General features: G+C 53.0%; 1 pseudogene; it reads right to left on the bottom strand.

Annotated features, from left to right (window-relative positions):
• Positions 1-1491: 1491 nt before the first annotated feature.
• On the bottom strand, positions 1492-2424 carry LOC126944330 (60S ribosomal protein L7a-like; annotated as a pseudogene).
• Between the last annotated feature and the right edge of the window lie 7767 nt (positions 2425-10191).

Raw genomic sequence — 10191 nt, 5'->3', positions numbered from 1 at the left:
CAAATCCCTATTCACAACATTGACATTTGTATTAGAAGCCGGGCTGTGGCGGGAGAAAGAAAATCTGTGAGTAGTAAGACCAAGAGTGCTGGAGACCAGGCGGTGGCAAGCCACAGCCAACCCCGGTGTGGAAGGCAAGACCGCACCGGCATTCAGAAACAACAGGAGGACTTTCCTGGGCTGCGGAGGCAGCGTCTGAGCCAGGGCTTCTCCACACACCTGTGGCGGGAGTCTGGGCCTCGTCTACAGATATGAGGAGGCAACAAGTAGCTGCCATACAGCTGAGGACATCGGCATCTTGAGACACGCGCTAGCCGTGGTGGACATGTTCATACAGGAGTCACAAAGGGACTCGGAGGCCATCGTGTCCATTTAAAAGAGAATGGACTGGTAAGAAAAAGCTCCTTAGAAATTGAAATCACAGGCCGGGCACGGTGGCTCACACCTGTAATCCCAGCACTTTGGGAGGCCGAGTTGGGCGGATCACTTGAGGTCAGGAGTTCAAGACCAGCCTGGCCAACATGGTGAAACCTCGTCTCTACTAAAAATACAAAAATTAGGCAGGCATGGTGGCATGCACCTGTAATCCCAGCTACTAGGGAGGTTGAGGCTCAATAATTGCTTGAACCCAGGAGGCGGAGGTTGCAGTGAGCCAAGATCACACCACTGCACTCCAGCCTAGGCGATAGAGTGAGACTCAGAAAAAGTTGAAATCACAAAATACAGAGACTTAGTTGGGCTGAAGGCACAATGACGCAGACACAGGTAGTGCAGAGATGGAGCCGGGTGATTCTTCCCCACAACACTGCAAAATGGGATAGGGGTGGAAGAAGCGTGAAATGGAAACAGTCGCAGTAAAACTTTGCACCAGCTGAAGAAATATTTGACTTCATAGTGAAAAGGTCTGGAGGGCCAGAGCAAGTCACACGCATTTCCACGACTCACTAGCAAACGTTTAAGGCAATAACAACAAAAACTAGTCAGTTCTTGGGAAAACACCTGATCAGTTCCCGACTCATCTGGGTAAAATGGTCACACTTTCCTGAGAGAGAGGAAAGATCTGAATCAAGAAACACGTTGTGTTCCAGAGAGAAGAGTTTGATACTGGAAAGATGCCAAGGCGTTCTATACTGAACAGCAAAATCTCACCAGGTGTTGCGCATGGAAATCGACAGGGTGGACAGGAAATGCTCAAGAACAGTCCCGGGCCAGGAAAAGGGACTGGCCTCTGGATGCAGTCTGATGATGGAGCTTCCCGCCTCCAAACAGCAGGGTGTCTGTGGATCAGGAGAGCGGAGGACAGGGTCTCCAAGCAGCTGGGAACCTGGGACATGACAGTGATTTCAAATGGGGGAAGGATTTGCCTTGTCAGAGACAGACTGAGCTGCTGACTGTTGTTTTGAAGGATGGAAAAAGCAACCTGGATTTTTTTGAAGGAAAATTTGTATTATTTTAATTATTTTTATGTACAGAAAACTCAACAGTGTACACTTAACCCGGTTTAGTGGCAAGTTCTTTAACCTTTGCCTTTTTGAGCTTGGTGATGCGAGCCACAGACTTGGGACCCAGGATGTTGCCTCCCCGGTGACGGTGGATCTCATCATATCTGTCATTGTAATTGGTCCTGATAGCTTCCACCAGCTTAGCCAAAGCGCCTTTGTCTTACGAATTCACCTGCGTGAAGGCGACGGTTGTACAGGTCTTCCTGTGGACTAGACGGCCCAGTGTTGCCTTCCCCTTGATAATGCAGTAAGTGACTCCATTTTACGACACAAGGCAGGCAGGAAGACAACCGGCTCGATGGAATCCACATCGTGTGCTATCTCCACCAGCTGAGCTTTCTTGTTCTCCACCGAGGTGGTGACAGTGTTAACTCCTGCTCAAAGGACAGGTGGTCTCTTAGTGGGGACGTCCCCTTTGCTGGTAGCTTTCTTCTCGGCCCGAGCCAACAGCCTCTGCTTCTTCTCCTACTTTGTCTCAGGTCTGTACTCGTGGGCCAGGCTAAGCAGCTGAGGAGGTCTGGCAGTCCAGGGCCTGGGTGAACTGGTTAATCACAGGAGGCACTTCTGGCCGCTTGTAGAGGGTGGCTCTCTGCCGCTGAAACCTGATAGAGTGGGGCCATTTCACAAAGCGGGTGAGGTCCCTTTTGGACTGGATGTCCTGTCCAGTGCCAAAATTCTTAGGCCTTTTCTCAAGCAGGGGATTCACCACTTTCTCGGCCTCCTGCTTCTTCACGACAGCAGTGGCTGGAGCCACCTTCTTCCCCTCAGCCTTCTTTCCTTTCGGCATCTTAGGCAGCGGGAGGAGACAGCGCAACTTGGATGTCTAAATTGTGGCACACATAAAAATAAATCCCAGGCTAATTCAATATTGTAACAAAATATGAGAGGCAGCCAGGCATGGTGGCTCACGCCTGTAATCCCAGCACTTGGGGAGGCCAAGGCAGGCGGTTCACAGGTCAGGAGTTCGGGACCAGCCTGGCCAACATGGTGAAACCCGTCTCTACTAAAAATACAAAAATTAGTCGGGCATGGTGGCGGGCACCTGTATTCCCAGCTACTCAGAGGCTGAAGCAGGAGAATTGCTTGAACCCAGGGCGGGGAGGTTGCAGTGAGCCGAGACCGTGCCCTTGCTTTGGAGACAGTAGGAGAGAAGTCTTTATAATGTTGGGATAGGCAAGGGCTTCATAAGCAAGACCTTGAATTTCAAGAGGAATGTATTCCTTTGTCCCCCTTAGAAAGTCAGGTTTTGACTGGTGCAGAATCCAAATGAACCCACCAAGATGAACTATCTGAAGAAGACTTCTCCAAGCAGCAGAATTAACCAGGCCAGGTTATGTAGTTATTCCATGTCAGCCTTTTTTTTGTTTTTTTTGAGACGGAGTCTCGCTCTGTCACTCAGGCTGGAGTGCAATGGTGCAATCTCTGCTCACTGCAACCTCCGCCTCCCAGGTTCAAGTACAGGTATGTGCCACCACGCCTGGCTAAATTTTGTATTTTTAGTAGAGACGAGGTTTTACCATGTTGGCCAGGCTGGACTCGCACTCCTGACTTCATGTGATCCACCAGCCTCGGCCTCCTAAAGTGTGGGGATTACAGGCATAAGCCACTGCGGCCAGCCCCACATCAGCCTTTCTCATGCTGCCAGGTGCAACAGATAAAGCACCTTTCAGCATCAGCCATGTGAAAATAAGGCCAGTGAGCCCAGCGCTCCCCAAGGGCAAGTTGAGAAGGTATGGAAGAGTCTGCCTCTCCCAATTCACATCTTGTTAATATGAAAAAGGAAGAAGAAGTCCGTAGAACAGCCCAGTTCTACCTTCTGGAAAAGCATTCTCAGCTTCAGGATGAAGCCCAAACCCCTGGCTCTTTTTCTCTCCCACCTTTCATAGCTCCTCCCTGCAATCCCACCACACTGCTCAGGAAAACGGATGGGACACACCTGGCTGCCAGCCCCTGGCATCTTCTTACCATGGCTCTGCACCCTCAGCTGAGCGGCAGGCTGTGACACAGGTGCCGGCGTTCCTGGAGTCTATTGACATTCGCAGGGTTTTTTCACATATGGTTTCTGTGTGAAGTCAAGTCTGAGTGATGCAAATAGTTCCTAATTATTTTTCAGTAAGATAATAGAGAACAGCAGTGATGGGTGTGGGAAGAAGCACCTCTGAAACCTTCTGTTCTTCATTCAAAGTGTGACAAGTCTAGTTCTGCAGTATGTTGAAACTGATGTTTGCACAGGGTTCCCTCCATGCTGCAGGATGGCCACAGGCAGGCGAAGGTGCAGTGGGACTCCAAAAGCCAGCAGTGTGGGCTGGCCAGAAGGCAGCAGCAGCAGAATCATCACGCCACCTTAACCAAAGCACCACTGGGATTTGCACGGGTTCTTTTCTCATGCTTGGCACTGTGCATAGGTGACTTTTTTTATTTTATTTTATTTTTTTAGTGTTACTTAAATCATTTTTGGAACAGTAGGATAAAAACCTTGTATAACATTTGTCTACTTCTAAAAGCAATTTCTAGAATGCTCAGGGCAAAGGCTTGGTGTTCCACTTACATAGGCAAATGTGTCTGTTCTTGAGTCTGGCTGCACAGGTAGGATCAGCACCCAGGCTGCCCCGGGGGCCAGCCCCCAGCACACACTCCCCACTCTGTAAGGCGGAAAAATGCTCTCCCCAGTTTTGCCAATGAAAAGACTGAGGTCCCAAAGGAGGAAGTGACTTTCCCCCAACCTGGTCCCACAGCCAGTGCTGGCAGAGCTAAGCCCAGTAAAGGTGGCCTCCCCGAGCCAGTGCCGGCTGCCTCTGCCGTTCTCATTGCTGTCAGGCCACGCGTCCTAGGCCGGGCCCGCTCAGCCTTTGGAGAAGGATTCCGTGACTGTGGCAAAAGGAAAAGGCTTCGTTCAGGAGGCCTAAGGGACTTAGGTCCAGGGTCCCAGACCTAGGCAGGGGTAAAGTCAAGACTTAGGCCCCAGTCTCCCTGCCCCCAGAGCTGTGCCTGCCTCTCTCATTACTTCGTTCTCAACCAACCAGATGGGCAAGGCTGGCACCTGTCCTCCCAACCCACTGCAGCCCCTCAGCTCTGGCAGAAGCTACCCCCTGCACTCAGAGGAAGCATCCTCTGGGCATTTTTGCACACCCCCACCCCCGCCACCAGCTGTCAGCCAGTGACCCCCACATACTTCACCTCAGACACCCACATAGAGAAGGAAATGGATGGAGACACAAGACAGCAAATCAGAAAGGCCGAGAACAGCAGTGGAACAGAATCGCCGAGAAAGGGCCAGTGCAGAGACCACCACAAAGAGTGGCATTTTAGCAAAGTGATGGTGGAGAGGATGAAATGTCAGATGAGAACAGCATTTAGAACAGGAAGCAGTAAGCAGGTGTAGGAATGGCGGTAAATTTAGGGTAAACATATGGGCCCGTCTGGCACCCGCAGCAGACATCAGTAACGATCCCTGCACTCTTGCTGTCTGATCCACAGTGCCTTCTGCAGCATATTCAGCCCCAGGACCTGCTGATATGGACAGGAGATGTGAAGCTTTCTGCATTTTTACCAAAGGAGCAAAAATGGGGATTCCCTCCCCTCCCCTCCCCTCTTCCCGTCCTATTTGGGATGGCTGGGCAGTATCTTCTCCCTCTCCCGCAGGCCCCCAGGAAGCACCTGGCTTGCAGCCAACTCAGTTTCCAAAATTTTAATTCTCACACCCCCTCCCCCTCAGCAAAAATAACCAATCGAGGCTTGCTAAGCCCACTTCCTCCATTCCGTTCCCTTTATAGATTTATAAAGTACATGATGTATTTATGTATAAAATACATTATTAAAGATATTAACTATATACATAGATACACACATTTTTATCATTTCACATAATCCTCGCAGTCACTTTTGAGAGGCCTCCTATGTCACAGCCGAGGTTACTGAAATGCAGAGAGGAGTCAGTTTCCCATGGTGCCCTGTGTGCAGGGAGTAAAGCCTCGGTTGCAGCAGCAGCTGACCACAGGTTGAGCCACCATCACCCCTGTGCCTTCCTTCACTGGGGATTGTCCCCTGCTTGCCACCGGAGGTAGGAAGAGGCAGACAAAGCCAGGGATGTTTCCTGGAAGAGAAAAGCAGGGTCCTGTGGAGCAGTGGGGGCTTCTACCAGATCACACGGTGCACAGTGCAGAGGTGCTTTGGGGACCAGGGCTGCTCAGTCAGAAGCCAGCAGGAGTCCCTGTTTTGTGTGCCCTGAACCCGTCAACTCTGATCTGCACATCACCACCCTGTGACCTGTGGCCAGCCCACCATGCGACAGCTCCGCACGACCCTGGTCCTGTTGCTGGAAGTAGCCCCATATTTGATTGCATTTGTAGATGAAGAAACTGAGGCATAGAGTATTGGCTGCTTGTTTCCTGGTGCATTGCAGAGCCGCAGGTTCAGGGGATCTGGGAGCCCCTCTTCGTCCACCTCTCCCTGCCACCCACTGCCCCAGCAAGTCCCCATGACTTTGCCAATCTCAGTGGTCATCATCTGGGCACTTGTTCAAACAAGCAGAGACGTTTAGGGAACCCACACTCCCATTCCCGCGAACACGGCAGCACTCCTTCCTGTGAATGGAACCTTTTATTTTTGATGTCCATAAATTGCAGGGGTCGGAATGGAGCTGACGTGTGACCATGTGGTTTGGGCGTTTTGCACTCTGCATGGTTTGGAAGCAATGAGCTCAGGCCCTGAGTGCCAAATTGTGAGCAAATTAACCATCCCTGCCCACCTTGGAGGGTGAATTAGCTCACTTAAGTCTTAGAATTCTGAGTCCCAGGAAGCAGGTACTACTGTTTCCCAGATAAGAAAGGTGTGGCTCAGAAGGGCTTTGTGACTCCCTGCAGTCTCACAGCAGAGCCAGTCATAGCACCAAGCCCCTCCCTGCAGGGCGGAGAAGATTGTCCTCCGGAGAAATACCAAGTGCTCATCTCTTGACCACAAGCCGGGCCTCAGGGGTAACGAAGCCACCACAGCTTGTCAGAACAGAGAGACCATTTAATGGTCGAAGAGTGCCGTGCTGGAGCCAGGCACACCAGGGTTTGCACCATGTCCTGGCCGTGTGGCCTCTAAGTGCTTGCCCTCTCTGTGCCTGGTTTCTTCACTGTAAGCCTTTCACAGATTATTATTTATTTAAGCCTCACAGCAATGCTGTGGGAGCCCTGCTCTCACCATCGTCCCCACTGTACCGATGGGGATACTGAGGTGAGCAGGAGACACCTGTGCAGGCTCACGAAGTTGAGAAGAGGTGGAGCCAGGACTTGAACCCAGGCCCTGTGACTCCAGTGCTCTGACCCACCACCTCCCTTATCTGCTCCTCGTAGAACCACGGGGTCCTTGAGGGTGCAGGAAGATGTCTCCTGTGGCCACCGGAGCATAGCTGTCTCACTCAGGAATGGGGTTGGAAGTCACTTTTACTTTCTTCGTTTCACTTTAATAAAGTTTTATTTTTTTTATTTGGAATAAGCCACATCATTTGTGTAATTAGAAAAAGACTACATTAACTGACCCCCTGACCAAATAAAATAAAATAAAAAGCCAGCTACCCTTGACAAAGATCAAGGGGCCTGAAATAGGGCAATCAGGTTCATTCCTGGCATCCGCGGCTGCCCAGCCTGGTGAGATCAATTTTCCTGATGGGACTGATTTTTTTAGGGCCCAACAGCATCTGCGCGAAGTGGACAGCAGGTGGCGCTGCCTCCTCGTAGAGAAACAGCCCAGCGCGAAATCCCTGGGGCGGGTCAGAGGCTGCCCTGCAAGAAGGACCCTGCTGCCCTGGGTCCTCTTTCGTTTCCCAAAAGGTTTCCTGACCCTGAGCTCTCTCTCTGGGGCGGGCATCGCGACGAAGGCCCCTGCGAAGTGAGCCAGGACCTCCTGTCTCTCCTGTCCCCATGGCCCACATTTGCTATGGCCTCGCCCAGCCTCCCCTGGCTGCCTCCTCTTGCCCTGCCCACTTCGCTGGCCCGCCTCCTGCACCTGGACCGAGGCGGCGCAGTCCTCTCTGCTCGCCCAAGCTGGTGACCCTGCCGAAGAGTCACAGCAGAAAGCCCAGGTGGGCCAGTGCTTCCTGCCTCACGGAAATGCCATGCGCTGATAGATCACGGCCTGTTTGGGGGCAAGTGTCCAGAAGAGAAATGTTGCTATCCTCTTCCAGGGACATTTGCAGACTCAGCATGCTTCCCGGTGGCCCAGACCCCAGACCTGCTGGGGAACACGGGGTGGGAGGAACACGGGGTCCGTGCCTGCTTCCTGGATGCTGGTGGTGGTTTCCATAAGATACCTTCAGCGACTGGTCACAGCACTACAGCACTCTCAAGAGCCCTGCGTGTGGTATTGCTCCTCCCTAGGCTGCCACCCCACGGACGTAGAACATTGTCCAAAATAAGTCAGGGAGGATGCCTGCACCTGGCCCCAGCGACCCCCTGCCCCTGCTCTGCCAGGCTTCCTCTTGGTTGTGTCGCCAGCAAGCGTCCTGCGCCGTAGGATGAGAGAAAGACCACCACAGGGACCCTGCAGACGCCGCATCTGGCCAGCTTTCTGCCTCTGCTCAGGACATTTGTGGTCATCCTGGCCTTTGTGTCGTTGTCTCTTCAGGGTGTCCACATGACCCCAGGTGTCCTGATGCCGGAAGCAGCCGGATAGTCCTGCAGGGCATGGCCCTGTGTATTCAGCTTCTGGGCAGCGCATGACCTGGACATCTGCTCCAAAAGGGACTGCACACTTTCCTACCTCAATGCCAGCTGCTGTGCAACCACCACATGCTTGCTCCCCTGCCAGTGGGTTGGGTCAACAGGGCACTGGGCGGTCCGTCTGTGATGACAGGTATGTGTCAACATGTCCATCACAAATCTAGTCTAGTGTGGTGGTGGACACACAGCCAGGGCCCCGTGTGGAGAGGATAGTTCTGCAACGGTTCCCCCCTGTCCGTCTGTCATTTCATGCTGACAATGTTTTCTTTTATTTCATTTAAGAGCTTGATTGAGCAATGAACAATTCGCAAACTGGACAGCCTTCCAGCCAGAGTCAGCTCGGAGACCCCCCAACTGCCACGATGTTTTATGCTTATAGATAGTAGGCGTTCCTCTGCCCCTGCCCACCCCCAAAGCACATGAAGACATAGAATTGTCAAAGGCCCGTGATTCCTCTCGGCCCTACAAGGATGCCTCTCGGTCAGCATCCTTTCATGGATGGATGCGACCCCTCCCTCGCTGCCCCACCCTGCCGGCCACATGGCCCAGGACACTGCCCCTGGGTTCAGCTGCAGAAGACGCTGGAAAAGGGCCTTCCTCCTTAACACAGAGCCCAGAACTCTGAGGTATTGGTCCCCAGAAGTTTCCATAAACAGTGTGGAAGCACAGTGCTGTGCAGCTGGCCTCGTCTGAGCACCCACTTCCATCTGAAGCTTTTCTCAGCTGGTCTAAGGGGACCACAGGAAGCAAAGGAAGCTTCCATGGCAGGCCATGGTGGAACCCGTGAATCACAGTCGGAACCCTGAGAGGGGGTGAAGGTCAGGGTCTGAGCTGCGCTGGCTGCTAGGCCAGCCCCTGCCCCACCTGCATGCGCCCTCCTGGCTCAGCTGGAAGGCAAGAGGGGGTCTGACAGCATGTGTTCGGAGACTCCGACTCTGTGGTCCTGCCCATTGCCGCCTCTCCTCTGGAGGCTGGAAGCCAGCAGAGGCTAGATCACGGACCCCATGTAAACTTTCCTTTTTCCACTAGGTCCTGTGGATGCAGGCAAATGGGTGTCCAAGCGCCGTGTGGAATAATGGCGAGGGACACAGGCTTCCAGGTCAGAAAGTACCGCGTCTGAGTCCAAATTCCACGTCTTACCCACCATGTCGGGAGCAATCACTGACCCTCCCTGAACTCAGGGTCTGCCTCCAAAACAAGTAGAGTAACAAGGGCAGAGCTGAGGCAGGAGCAAGCTGGGGTGGACTGGGATGCCCATGTGGGAGGAAAGCCTGCCCCAGCCCAGTGTTCACATGATACGCCTGCAAATGTGGCCATGGTGCCTATTTGCCTGGCCTCCAAGTTCTCTCAACCCGCTGCTGCTACAGACACATGGGCCTGATCCAGCAGGCGGGCAGGAGGGGGCAGCAGAGGCCGCTCAGAGCAATCTTGACCAGCGTGGGAGAACAGACCCAAACTAGCGCTCTCCAGGACCACCCGGCTTATCTGTGAACACCATGGACTCCTGGGCCTCCCCTCCGGAGATTCCAATCAGTAGCTGTCAGGGACCCCTCGAATCTGCTGTTTAAACAGACACCCCAGATATTTCTGATGAGGGTGATTCCTGGGCTGGACTCTGATAGTTACCATCAGAGGTGAAGCCACTGGGTTCAGGGGGCTTCTGATCTCCCACTTTCCCGTGGGGTCATCCGCAGGACTCAGATGCCTAGGAGGGGTCAGTGAGGTTTGGGGAGATTCTGGTGGCTGGTGTATGTTGGCATCCCAAGCCCTAACCCACTGTGAAAATTCTCTGTCCAACTATGTGAGCCATCTTCCTTATCCCTGGGAAGGGAGGGCAAGTCCGTGAAGATGGGAATTTAGCTGTCCCCACACTGGGATCAGAAGTCCCTGAGCAGAGCGCCTTGTAAAATATGGATTTTTCCACCTCTTATGGTTCTCACACCCCCCACAAGCAGACACACGCACTACCACCACTCCACACTGGC

Source organism: Macaca thibetana, chromosome 20, assembly GCF_024542745.1.
Source record: "Macaca thibetana thibetana isolate TM-01 chromosome 20, ASM2454274v1, whole genome shotgun sequence".
NCBI classification, from domain to species: domain Eukaryota; kingdom Metazoa; phylum Chordata; class Mammalia; order Primates; family Cercopithecidae; genus Macaca; species Macaca thibetana.
This window is presented reverse-complemented; position numbering and strand designations above follow the sequence as displayed.